The sequence below is a fragment of the Anomaloglossus baeobatrachus genome, chromosome 8 (genome assembly GCF_048569485.1).
Source record: "Anomaloglossus baeobatrachus isolate aAnoBae1 chromosome 8, aAnoBae1.hap1, whole genome shotgun sequence".
Lineage (NCBI taxonomy): Eukaryota > Metazoa > Chordata > Amphibia > Anura > Aromobatidae > Anomaloglossus > Anomaloglossus baeobatrachus.
This window is the reverse complement of record NC_134360.1, coordinates 260,520,101-260,533,461: the sequence shown is the minus strand read 5'-3', so window position 1 is coordinate 260,533,461 and position 13,361 is coordinate 260,520,101. Positions and strand designations below refer to the sequence as shown.

Below are 13,361 nucleotides of genomic sequence, written 5' to 3'. Positions count from 1 at the left end.
GTGAAACTAGCCTAAGGCTAAGTTCACACTTCAGTTGTTTTCAATCCGTCAGGTCCGTCAGCAACGGATCAGTTGTTTTTTAGATGTCAACTGATGCAACTGATGTGTTTTTCACAGGATTCCTTTCACAGGAATCCTGTGAAAAAACGGATCAGTTGCGTCCGTTACATCCGCTGTGCGTCCGTTTTTTGACGGATCAGTCATGATTCGTTTGTGTTTGGGACAGCCCAGTGGGCGTGCCAAACATGCTGGGCATGCTCAGTAGAGCATGGTGGAATCCGTCGTAAGACGGATTACGACGGAATCCAGCACCATAAACATACATTGCAAGTGTGACGGATGGCGACAGATTCCTGCGCGGCGCGTTAATTTTGACGGCCCGAGAAACGCTACATTCTGCGTTGCTCCCCGCTCAGTCAAAAACGACGGACCGCGACGCAGCGGATGCAACACAGGGTCATCAGTCGCAATCCGTCACTAATAGAAGTCTATGGGGAAATACTGGATTCCTGCAAAATATTTTGCAGGATTCCGTAATTCCTCAAGGCTACGGATTGTGACTGATGCAAAACAACTGAAGTGTGAACTTAGCCGTATTCACATCAATTGCACCACTATCTGCAACACATCCGTTGCATCAGTCACATAACTGATCGTGACGGATGCTGCACAACGCAAGTGTAAAAGCAGCCTAATTAGGCTGCTTTCACACATCCGGTTTGAGCTCTGCGGCTCAATCCGGCTGTGAAGCCTATGCAACGGATGCGGCGAAAACACCGCATCTTTTGCATAAGCTTTTTACATGCGGCCGGTCCGGTTTTTGCCGCATCGCGCCGCATCCGGCATCCATGGGGATGCATTGGGAAAAGCGCCGCATCGGCCGGATGCGGCGCGATGCGGTTTTTTTGCCGGAGCAAAAAACGTGCCAGGGAACGTTCCATCCGGCCGCCGCATCGGCTAAATCTGCCGCATGCGGCAAAAACCGGACCGAACGCGAGCCCATGCGGCACAATGCGGCACTAATTAAAGTCTATGCAGGAAAAACGCAACCGGCAGCAAAAAAAACGGTTGCGGTTTTCCTGCAAAGTGCCGGATTGTGCCGCATTGCAAAAGCCGGATGTGTGAAAGCAGCCTTAGGCTACTTTCACACATCAGTTTTCTGTATTCAGGCACAGTCCTTTTTTTTCCTGATCCAACGGATCCTGAAAAAAAAGTGAAAACCGTATCCACCGGATCCGTTTTTTTAACGGATCCGTTATGCCGGATCCGTTAAAAAACGGATCCGGTGGATACGGTTTGCATCCGTTTTTGCATCCTTTTCGTCCGGTTTTTGGCTGGATCCGTTTTGTTAATTACATTGGTGCATGCGCAGTTAACAAAAACGGATCCGGCGGCCGCATCCGTTTTTTACCGCATTACGCCGGATCCGGCGTCCATAGGCTTCTATTGTAAAACACGCCGTATCGCGCCGGATCCGGCGCGATGCGTTTTTTTTGCCGGACAAAAAAACGTTGCAAGCTACGTTGCCTCCGGCCGCCGCATTTATTTATTTTGCCGCATCCGGAAAAAAACGGATGCACCGCAAAGCCATCCGGTACAATCCGGTAACAATGCAAGTCTATGGGGAAAAAACGGATGCGGTACTGGATCCGTTTTACCCGTTTTTTTCCGGATTGAACCTGATGGCAAAAAACTGATGTGTGAAAGTAGCCTTAGGGTACTTTCACACATCCGGATTTTTGCTCTGCGGCACAATACGGCGTTCTGCAGAAAAACCGCAACCGGCTTTTGTAACGCCGATTGCGTTTTTTTTTGCATTGACTTACATTAGTGCCGCATTGTGCCGCAGGGGCTTGCGTTCGGTCCGGTTTTTGCCACATGCGGCAGATTTAGCCGATGCGGCGGCCGGATCGAACGTACCCTGCAACGTTTTTTGCTCCGGCAAAAAACACCGCATCGCGCCGCATCCGGCCGCTGCGGCGCATTTTTCAATGCATCCCTATGGAGGCCGGATGCGGCGCGATGCGGAAAAAACCGCATCCGGTCGCCGCATGCGGTATTTTCCACTGCGCATGCTCAGTAGCATGCCGCAACCGGAAAAAACCGGACCGGCCGCATGTAAAAACGTATGCAAAGGATGCTGTGTTTTCACAGCCGGATTGAGCCGCAGGGCTCAAACCGGATGTGTGAAAGTAGCCTTAGAGTCGCCTCTGTACTGTGCTGTGGTATATGTGGCTGCTATAGAAGCAAAAGCATGGCCGATATATCAGACCCAGCCAGAGAGGCCGCACAAAAGGGCTGATAACAGAGAACAGTAGCGCTTTGTCCATACAGAGCCGCGCGCAGTGTGATCAGTGCCGGACGCTACAGGAGGACGCGGCACAGTCTCCGTGCGGGGACAAATGGCCCAGGCCGCAGCCGCATGTCACGTGTGCACGCACGGCCACTGTACACGATAGCACTGTGGTAACACTCTACATTTCATTATACAGTAGCATGTCACGATAGTCACAAAGAACCGCGACTCACCGGGATATCCGCGCGTCCGCACCACAGGCCGCAGCGCTCACTACACAGGCACGAACCAAATGGCCGCGCAGATACCGCACGTAGACACGTCACAGCAATGTGCGCATGCGCCAATCCACGTCCGCCAATCAAAAGGGAACCATGAACCGGAAGTTGTATTGTGCACTGTGCAGGGAAGCGGCGGGGAGCGCTCGGCGCCATCTTTGAAGAGGGCATTTTTTTTTTTTTGATAAATGGAAAACGTTAAAAAAGAAAAAAAAAAAAAAAGAATTCTCCATTTAATTTCTACACAAGATCTACTTGTAAAACGGGAGGTTGCCTTTTACAAAAGATTTTAGCATAAAAAAAGTGGTCATTCGTTGCCCATTGTAATGAATTAGAAAGCCTACTACAGAAAACACCTCAGGAGAACAAAGCCTTTGTGTGCAGGAAGGATCATGGCTACTTTAGGTGAAGAAAGCTCGCAGGGACACAGAATTGCTTCAGATATGTCCAGAGCTCGTCATTCTTCAGTCAGAATCCTCCAGAAATAAAGAAAAAAGGGGAAAAATAATGAAAATAATGCGCAGCCATGGCGCAATGACCCGCTGCTGCACGCGTCCTGTCACAATGACCCGCTGCTGCACGCGTCCTGTCACAATCACCCGCTGCTGCACGCGTCCTGTCACAATCCCCCGCTGCTGCACGCGTCCTGTCACAATCACCCGCTGCTGCACGCGTCCTGTCACAATCCCCCGCTGCTGCACGCGTCCTGTCACAATCACCCGCTGCTGCACGCGTCCTGTCACAATCACCCGCTGCTGCACGCGTCCTGTCACAATCACCCGCTGCTGCACGCGTCCTGTCACAATCACCCGCTGCTGCACGCGTCCTGTCACAATCACCCGCTGCTGCACGCGTCCTGTCACAATCACCCGCTGCTGCACGCGTCCTGTCACAATCACCCGCTGCTGCACGCGTCCTGTCACAATCACCCGCTGCTGCACGCGTCCTGTCACAATCCCCCGCTGCTGCACGCGTCCTGCCACAATCACCCGCTGCTGCACGCGTCCTGTCACAATCACCCGCTGCTGCACGCGTCCTGTCACAATCACCCGCTGCTGCACGCGTCCTGTCACAATCACCCGCTGCTGCACGCGTCCTGTCACAATCACCCGCTGCTGCACGCGTCCTGTCACAATCCCCCGCTGCTGCACGCGTCCTGTCACAATCCCCCGCTGCTGCACGCGTCCTGCCACAATCACCCGCTGCTGCACGCGTCCTGTCACAATCCCCCGCTGCTGCACGCGTCCTGTCACAATCACCCGCTGCTGCACGCGTCCTGTCACAATCACCCGCTGTTGCACGCGTCCTGTCACAATCACCTGCTGCTGCACGCGTCCTGTCACAATCACCCGCTGCTGCACGCGTCCTGTCACAATCACCCGCTGCTGCACGCGTCCTGTCACAATCCCCCGCTGCTGCACGCGTCCTGTCACAATCACCCGCTGCTGCACGCGTCCTGTCACAATCACCCGCTGCTGCACGCGTCCTGCCACAATCACCCGCTGCTGCACGCGTCCTGTCACAATCACCCGCTGCTGCACGCGTCCTGTCACAATCACCCGCTGCTGCACGCGTCCTGTCACAATCCCCCGCTGCTGCACGCGTCCTGTCACAATCACCCGCTGCTGCACGCGTCCTGTCACAATCACCCGCTGTTGCACGCGTCCTGTCACAATCACCTGCTGCTGCACGCGTCCTGTCACAATCACCTGCTGCTGCACGCGTCCTGTCACAATCACCCGCTGCTGCACGCGTCCTGTCACAATCACCCGCTGCTGCACGCGTCCTGTCACAATCCCCCGCTGCTGCACGCGTCCTGTCACAATCACCCGCTGCTGCACGCGTCCTGTCACAATCACCCGCTGCTGCACGCGTCCTGTCACAATCACCCGCTGCTGCACGCGTCCTGTCACAATCACCCGCTGCTGCACGCGTCCTGTCACAATCACCCGCTGCTGCACGCGTCCTGTCACAATCACCCGCTGCTGCACGCGTCCTGTCACAATCACCCGCTGCTGCACGCGTCCTGTCACAATCACCCGCTGCTGCACGCGTCCTGCCACAATCACCCGCTGCTGCACGCGTCCTGCCACAATCACCCGCTGCTGCACGCGTCCTGTCACAATCACCCGCTGCTGCACGCGTCCTGTCACAATCACCCGCTGCTGCACGCGTCCTGTCACAATCCCCCGCTGCTGCACGCGTCCTGTCACAATCACCCGCTGCTGCACGCGTCCTGTCACAATCACCCGCTGTTGCACGCGTCCTGTCACAATCACCTGCTGCTGCACGCGTCCTGTCACAATCACCCGCTGCTGCACGCGTCCTGTCACAATCACCCGCTGCTGCACGCGTCCTGTCACAATCACCCGCTGCTGCACGCGTCCTGTCACAATCACCCGCTGCTGCACGCGTCCTGTCACAATCACCCGCTGCTGCACGCGTCCTGTCACAATCACCCGCTGCTGCACGCGTCCTGTCACAATCACCCGCTGCTGCACGCGTCCTGTCACAATCACCCGCTGCTGCACGCGTCCTGTCACAATCCCCCGCTGCTGCACGCGTCCTGTCACAATCACCCGCTGCTGCACGCGTCCTGTCACAATCACCCGCTGTTGCACGCGTCCTGTCACAATCACCTGCTGCTGCACGCGTCCTGTCACAATCACCTGCTGCTGCACGCGTCCTGTCACAATCACCCGCTGCTGCACGCGTCCTGTCACAATCACCCGCTGCTGCACGCGTCCTGTCACAATCACCCGCTGCTGCACGCGTCCTGTCACAATCACCCGCTGCTGCACGCGTCCTGTCACAATCACCCGCTGCTGCACGCGTCCTGTCACAATCACCCGCTGCTGCACGCGTCCTGTCACAATCCCCCGCTGCTGCACGCGTCCTGTCACAATCCCCCGCTGCTGCACGCGTCCTGTCACAATCCCCCGCTGCTGCACGCGTCCTGTCACAATCCCCCGCTGCTGCACGCGTCCTGTCACAATCCCCCGCTGCTGCACGCGTCCTGTCACAATCCCCCGCTGCTGCACGCGTCCTGTCACAATCACCCGCTGCTGCACGCGTCCTGTCACAATCACCCGCTGCTGCACGCGTCCTGTCACAATCACCCGCTGCTGCACGCGTCCTGTCACAATGACCCGCTGCTGCACGCGTCCTGTCACAATCACCCGCTGCTGCACGCGTCCTGTCACAATCACCCGCTGCTGCACGCGTCCTGTCACAATCACCCGCTGCTGCACGCGTCCTGTCACAATCACCCGCTGCTGCACGCGTCCTGTCACAATCACCCGCTGCTGCACGCGTCCTGTCACACTTCAGTTTTAAGCTTTTAACTCTTTGCATTACAAAAATCCAAAGTCACCATAAATGTAACGAATCTTTCAAATTCCTTTCTCTTTTTTTAATCTGATCAAAAACTTGAATAAACAAAATGAATGTAAAAATGTTGTCTTTGAAGACGCGCAGGAAAGTTCCCCGTCCAGAGATCACCCCGCAGATGGAATAAAAAAGTAAACAAAATACATAAATATATTATTGCCGTCCTTTAATCATTTTATTTATTTTTTTTAAAAGTATACTTGTCACTTCATTTGGAAAATTTAAAGCAAAACATAAAATTATGCAGTAAAAAACCCACGAATGAAATGCAATTAACATCTCAGTGGATCAACCTTTTTTTTTTTTAAATTCAGAAGATATATGTATATACAGTAGATTGGCGCCTCAGAAATAATGGCAAACCAAATATTTATTTTCTTACGAAGGTTTTTATCCTCTCTAAAAGGAGTTGAGGCCACATAAAATAAAAAAATAAAAAATATCTGTCTATCTATGGGCCTAAGCAGCCACAGGCAGTTGGGTTGGTAATTCTGCCTGGCGCCGGCCCGGTTTGGTCGCGGGCAGCTCCTGCTAATGTTGACAGAGCAGCCGCTTCTCTTCCGCTCGGTTGATGCGGCGTCACTGCAGATGTCAGGTTGATTGATGACTCCCCGCTGTGATGAGCCAGGTGCATGACGTCAGCTGTCACCCCCCACCTTCACAGTGGATCTCTGGATTGTGCGCTGCGCCATTTACTTACCAGTCACCTGGAGATACCGGATGTTGGATCACGCCAGTCTCCAGCATTATATAGGACTCTACAGTAAGTTTCTACCGAATGAATGTACTGCCCCTAGTTCAGATTTACCCCTGGCATTAACCTCTTCTGGTTCTCTATTCAGACATCTTCTCCATTTATAATAACCCTGATGCACAGGACCTCCGCAGACGGATCAGCGCAGCAGTGTTTTTTCTCATTGTATAATGCAATGTGACAGGGGTGGATTATGCTGCTATCAGTTTAGCCTGTGCATACACTGGGGGGGTTTCTAGAGTTTTGGGCGCGGATACAGTTTCTCCAGTTCATCATGTGATCAGGGACATCTCCGATCATGAATGGTGGTGTCACAAACCACCGGGGGGGTCACTCAGAAATCCCCCGCGCTGGCTACCAGTACGTTACAATCGGGGGGTAACAAGTGGGGGTCACCCCTCCTTTATACCTCCCGACCGACAGACAGAGCACGTGACGCGCTCTCTAGCGCCCCTCTTATAGTCAGGCCAATTATGGAATTGCCCGACAATAAGCAAGGAGGCCGCTATACTACTTATGCCGATTATTGAAGGGTCCCCGGTGAGAGTAGGGTATATATTCCCCCGACCTCCGCGGGCGGAATATATAAAACCTCCCCGAATCTCACTGGCCTCCCCACAATAATCCTTGGCACAACTCGCTGCCACCAACCGCTTCACGGTAACTATTAGCCGAACACACAGACGTGGGATTCAAGATCGAGATAACAGAACAGCCCAAGATTAATTATATAATTTAATCAGCCTAAAGCACACTAGAAACTACAATATATACAATAGGGAATCTACAGAATATACATATGTCAGAGTACAGTTACAAGCAAAGCATGGGTTACAAACAGGCATACACAGTTCCAGCAGTTACCTTGTGCGTCTGGCCACAGGGGGGCGCTGTAGGCCAGGTTTCTAGGATCCTTCCCACAGATGTTTCCTACACGTAACCCCCAGCGAAAGAACGCTGGAAAATGGCCGAAGTAGGGTTATCAACCTGGGCAAATCCAGGTCCCCTCCTACCTTCGTGACCTCAGAGGGAGCACTGCTCCACCCCTGGCTTGAGTTATGGACAATATCCCAACATGGAATATGGGCCATAACTTTGCCTGGGAGCGTCGTAGGCGGACGCCAACGCTCTCATTGTGACAGCTATGAATTTAGCTACAGAACGAGAGGACTCATGACTTGCCTACTAGTTCCCCATTGGCTGATATCACGCCTGGGGTATTTCCCCAGGTCCTGCTCCCATAAAAAGGGTGTGCCAGCATCGTCCGCATGCGGAGACACCATTTTTATGGTTGCCATATTTATCGGAAATATGGCTTGCGAGATATGAACCATTTTTTACTGGAGTCGTTCTGTCTGGATACTTCCATAGCCTTGCTAATTAGATAGCAGCCCCTACTACAGGGTCACGGCAGGGGGTCATCCTGTGTCCATTGTTCCCACATCACCTAATCTCCATATCACAGGAGATGGACATGGGATGTGACACCTTCACAGATGCTGGACATCTGAGAACAAGAAGGGAGGGGGCACTGCCATGGAGTGATGAGAGCGATTATGACTGGAAGTCATAATTCATCTTCATATCCCAGGGTTTGCCTCACACCTCCCCCCTTTTGAGGGCGCTAGGGGGCAGCACACTCCGGTGTTCCCCCGTGCGCCCGTCCGCGACCTCTCCTTGTCGGGACAGCCCGTCTGCGTTACCGTGGTCCCGGCCCCTTTTGTGGCGAATGGTGAAGTTGTATTGCTGGAGCGCAAGGCTCCATCGCAACAATCGCCCATTCGTCCCAGAGACGGTGTGCAACCAGCTGAGGGGATTGTGGTCCGTCTCCACGATGAAGTGGCGCCCATATAGATAGGGTTGCAGACGCTGCAGGGCCCACACTATGGCCAGGCACTCCTTTTCCATCGTGGAATAGGCCACTTCCCGTGGTAACAGCTTCCTGCTCAGGTACAAGACTGGGTGCTCTTGGCTCGCAGAGTCCACCTGGCTGAGCACCGCACCGAGGCCGAAGTCACTGGCGTCGGTCTGTACTACAAACGGCCGCGTGAAGTCGGCTGCCTGTAGCACGGGCGGGCTGGACAGGGCGTCCTTTAGGGCCCGGAAGGCTGTCTCGCAGTCCATTGTCCAATCGACTGCAGAGGGCAGCCTCTTCTTGGTGAGGTCCGTCAAGGGCTTTGCCAGGCTACTATAGCATGGAACAAACCTCCTATAGTACCCAGCGGTCCCCAAGAAGGACATCACCTGCTTCTTGGTCCTGGGGGTGGGCCAGGATGCGATGGCTTCCACTTTCTCAGGCTCGGGCTTCAGTGTTCTCCCGCCTACCCGGTGACCGAGGTACTGGACCTCGCTCATGGCCAGCTGACACTTTCCCGGCTTGATGGTCAAACCTGCCTGGTGGATCCGCCTGAGCACCTGTGCTAGATGCTCTAGGTGATCTTCCCAGGTGGGACTGAAGACGGCAATGTCATCCAGGTACGCGGCCGCGTACCCTTCAAGTCCCTTGAGCAGGGTGTTGACCATCCGCTGGAAAGTGGCAGGGGCATTCCTCATCCCGAATGGCATCACCGTGGACTCGTACAGTCCAAATGGGGTAATAAAGGCAGAGCGTTCCCTGGCCTTGCGAGTCAGGGGGATCTGCCAATATCCCCGGCTCAGATCCATGATGGTCAGGTACTGAGCCCCGGCCAACTGATCGAGCAGGTCATCGATGCGTGGCATTGGGTACGCATCGGCGACCGTGACAGCATTGAGCCCCCTGTAGTCCACGCAGAACCGGGTGGTTCGGTCCTTCTTAGGGACGAGGACTACAGGCGAGGCCCAAGCGCTGTTGGATGCCTGGATCACCCCCAGCTTCAGCATCTCGTCAATCTCCTGGCGCATGTGTTGCTGCACCTCCAGGGAGACCCGATATGCTGAACGCCGGATCGGGGGATGATCCCCAGTGTCCACGTGATGGACAGCCAAGTTAGTCCTTCCGGGCTGGCTGGTAAACAACCCCCGGAAGGGGTGTAGGGTGGCCCACAGCTGGGACCGTTGGTCCTCCAAGAGCTGGTGGCCAACCTCCACATCCTCAATGGATCCGCCTGCCCTAACCTGGGCTAGCATATCCAAGAGGGTTTCCGCTTCTCCCTCCTCGGGCAGGTTGCACACGGGGAGCGCACATGCCTCCCGCTCATGATGTGCCTTCATCATGTTCACATGGAAGGGCTTCCGCCTTCCACGGGCAGGGTCCAGGGTGACCAGGTACGTCACAGGGTTGAGCTGCTGGTACACGAGGTATGGGCCTTCCCAGGCTGCCTGAAGCTTGTCCTGTGGTACGGGGACCAGTACCCACACCTTTTGACCCACTTGGTAGGTCCTCTCACAAGCGTTCTGGTCGTACCAACGCTTCTGATCGGCCTGGGCTTGAGCCATATTGTCGTGTACCAGTTGCGTCAAGGCCTGCATTTTGTCCCGGAAGCGCATGACATACTCGATAACCGACACTCCAGGGGTGGCCAAATCCCCTTCCCAAGCCTCTTTCACCAGAGCCAGGGGGCCCCGCACACGTCGCCCGTACAGGAGCTCAAACGGTGAGAATCCTGTTGAGGCCTGTGGAACCTCCCGGTAAGCAAATAACAGGTGTGGGAGATACCGCTCCCAGTCACGCCCATGGGAGTCGACCAACATCTTAAGCATCTGCTTTAAGGTGCCATTAAACCGCTCGCACAGGCCATTAGTCTGTGGATGGTACGGGCTGGCCACCAGATGTCGCACCTGGACTTGCTTACAGAGGGCCTCCATCAGCTGGGACATGAATTGGGTCCCCCGGTCAGTGAGCATTTCCTGGGGAAAACCCACTCGGGAGAAAATCTCCAGCAATGCGGTGGCCACCTTGTCAGCCCGAATGGACGACAAGGCCACTGCTTCTGGGTACCGGGTGGCATAGTCCACTACCGTCAGTATGAAGCGTTTCCCGGAGCTGCTGGGGATGGCCAGCGGGCCGACCAGATCCACAGCCACCCTCCTGAAAGGCTCATCGATGATTGGCAGAGATACTAGTGGGGCTTTGGGGTGTGGCCCCGCCTTCCCCACTCTCTGACAGGTTTCACACGAACGGCAGTAGGCAGCCACATCGGCCCCCATTTTTGGCCAGTAGAAATGCTGGTTTAACCTGGCCTTGGTCTTAGCGATCCCTAGGTGTCCGGCCATCGGAATCTCATGTGCGATCCGCAACAACTCCGTCCGGAACGGATAGGGTACCACCAACTGTCGGTCCCTGGGCCACGCCTCCGGTGAACCCTGCTGGACCGTGGCCCGGTACAGCCGTCCTTGGTCCCAGACCACTCGCTCCGGGTCCGAGTCCGAGGGAGGCTGTGCCGCCTGCTCCTTAAGAGCTTTCAGGCTGTCGTCAGCTTCTAACGCTGCCTGAAACCCCTGACTAGATGTGGCCAGAATCGACGAGACTGTCACATCTTCAGTCAGTACCCCGGGACCTGTGTCCTGGCCTCCACCTGACTCGGCTGCCACTTGGTCAGAAGGGGAAGAGCTATCGGACCTCCGGGAGGCCCCTTGGCTTCCAGCACTCCCACTGCGGGTGACAGCGGCCACAGCCGCTGCGACCGTGGGTCGTGCCTGCTCCTCCTCCGTTCCTGACCAAGTCGCCGGTTCAGGCAGACCTACCTGGCTTCCTGACACCCCGGTTGTGGGGGAACCATGCACCGAGATCTTACCTGGGAGCACTTCCGCTCCTGGACCGGCCCCAATCTCACCTGCCTGTTCCCCTCCTGCAGCAACAGAACCCCGCTGTGAAATCTCTGGGGACCCCACATTTGCTGTGGTAGCCCCCACCCCACACACTGGTCCTCCCCCTGCAGCACCCTGCTCTCTGCTTATCCCTGCAGAGGGCAGCAGATCCCAGCTCACAGGCTGATTACTTGTAGAGGCATTGTCACACCTTTCTCTGACCCCCTCCCCTGTCACAGCTGCAGCTGTGTGTGTGTCTATGGTGTCTGTGCAAGCAGAAATATCAGAGTTCACTCCCTCCTCCCTTACATCATTCATAGATAACACATTAACATTGTCAGGAGTCATGTCCGTACTGGCTGAAGGTTCAGCCCTTGGTGGGGGCCCAAACTGGGAGGTTATCTGCCCCAAATCTGTCCCAAGTAGCACGTTTGCAGGGATCCGATCAGTTACCCCCACCTCCCTCACCCCTCGCCCTGCGCCCCAGTCCACATAAATGTCAGCAACAGGCAGCGCCGGGTCAATGCCTCCAATCCCGGAGACAGCGAGGGTTTTTCCCGGGATCAAGTCTTGGGGGGACACCATGTCAGGCCGCACCAGAGTCACCTCCGAGGCGCTGTCTCGCAGTCCTATGGTCACAGACCGGCCGACGGTGACAGGTTGGAAGCTGTCCAGGGACCTACCACCACCCCCACCCACACAATACACCTTGGGCGGCCCTTGGGACGGGGACGGAGCCGGGGCCTTGGGACGCTGAGGGCACATGGCCTTGAAGTGTCCAGGTAAGTTGCACTGGTGGCACCGTCTTGGTTCTGCCACGGGCCTGGAGAGGGGAGTTAAGGGGGACACCCCCTGCAGTCTAGGGGCAGGTGGGGCAGTCGCAGAGTTCATCTTACCCCCTCTCCAGGTGCTGCTGGTGGCTGCTCTCCTGGCCTCAGGAGCCCGATTGTTGGTGTAGTCATCGGCCAGGGCAGCTGTAGCCGTGGATCCCTTTGGCTTCTGGTCTCGGATGAACTGGCGGAGATCCTCAGGGCAGTTCCACAAGAGTTGCTCCGTGATGAACAAGTCCAGGATCTCCGGTCCGGTGGAAAGCTGCAGGCCTTGGGTCCAGTGGTCGGCAGCTCGGGCAAGTGCCCGCCGGTGGTCAGCCCAGGAGTCCTTTGGTCCCTTTTGCAGGGTCCGGAACTTCTTGCGGTAGGACTCCGGAGTGAGGTTGTACTGTTGGATCAGGGCCCGCTTGATGGTGTCGTAGCCCTGATCTGCCTCAGCAGGCAAGTCCCCAAGGATATCCAGGGCCTTACCCCTTAGACGGGGGGTCAGGTATTTGGCCCACTGATCCTTGTCCAGATGGTGCTGCAAGCAAGTCCGTTCAAAAGCAGTCAGGAAAGAGTCCAAGTCTCCATCCTTCTCCAGCACTGGGAAGTCCTCAACACGGACCTTTGGAAGTTTGGTGTCTTGAAGGTCACGTGTGGCTGATGAGGGCCGGAGCTGAGCTAGCTGCAGCTGGTGGTCACGGTCTGCCTGTTGCCGTCGCTCTTCACGTGCTGCTTGCCGCTCCGCAGCCTCACGCGCTGCTTGCCGCTCCGCAGCCTCAGCGTCACGCGCCGCCTGCCGCTCTGCCCTGCGCTCTGCCAGGAGTTCCTTGTAGCCCTCCTGGTCTCCAGCCTGGAGAAGGGCCATAGCCATTTGAAGAAGGCTATCCGAGCCTCCCAGGCTCGGTGGAATGGCACGTGGTGATCTGCGGCCCGCTGCGGAGCCTGGTGATTCACTGTCCATTGCAGAGCGGAGGGCTGGCATCTGGCTCGTTGAGGACCCTTGGGCGAGCTCCTCCTCATTTTGTCCAGCAGTGCCAGGTTGTGCGATGTCCTCCGCAGAGCTGTTCTCTGGCGTCTGGCTCCTGGAGGACTCGTGGACA

At 56.0% G+C, this 13,361-nt stretch overlaps 1 protein-coding gene across 1 annotated transcript in view; it reads right to left on the bottom strand.

The window, feature by feature from the left end:
* The window catches only part of DHX9 (DExH-box helicase 9), a 95,661-nt gene extending 93,049 nt beyond the window's left edge, over positions 1-2,612 (bottom strand). Inside the window, exon 1 of the mRNA XM_075320605.1 lies at positions 2,530-2,612. The gene's annotated coding sequence lies outside the window, so the exon portion shown is untranslated. The remainder of the gene's footprint in view (positions 1-2,529) is intronic.
* Between the last annotated feature and the right edge of the window lie 10,749 nt (positions 2,613-13,361).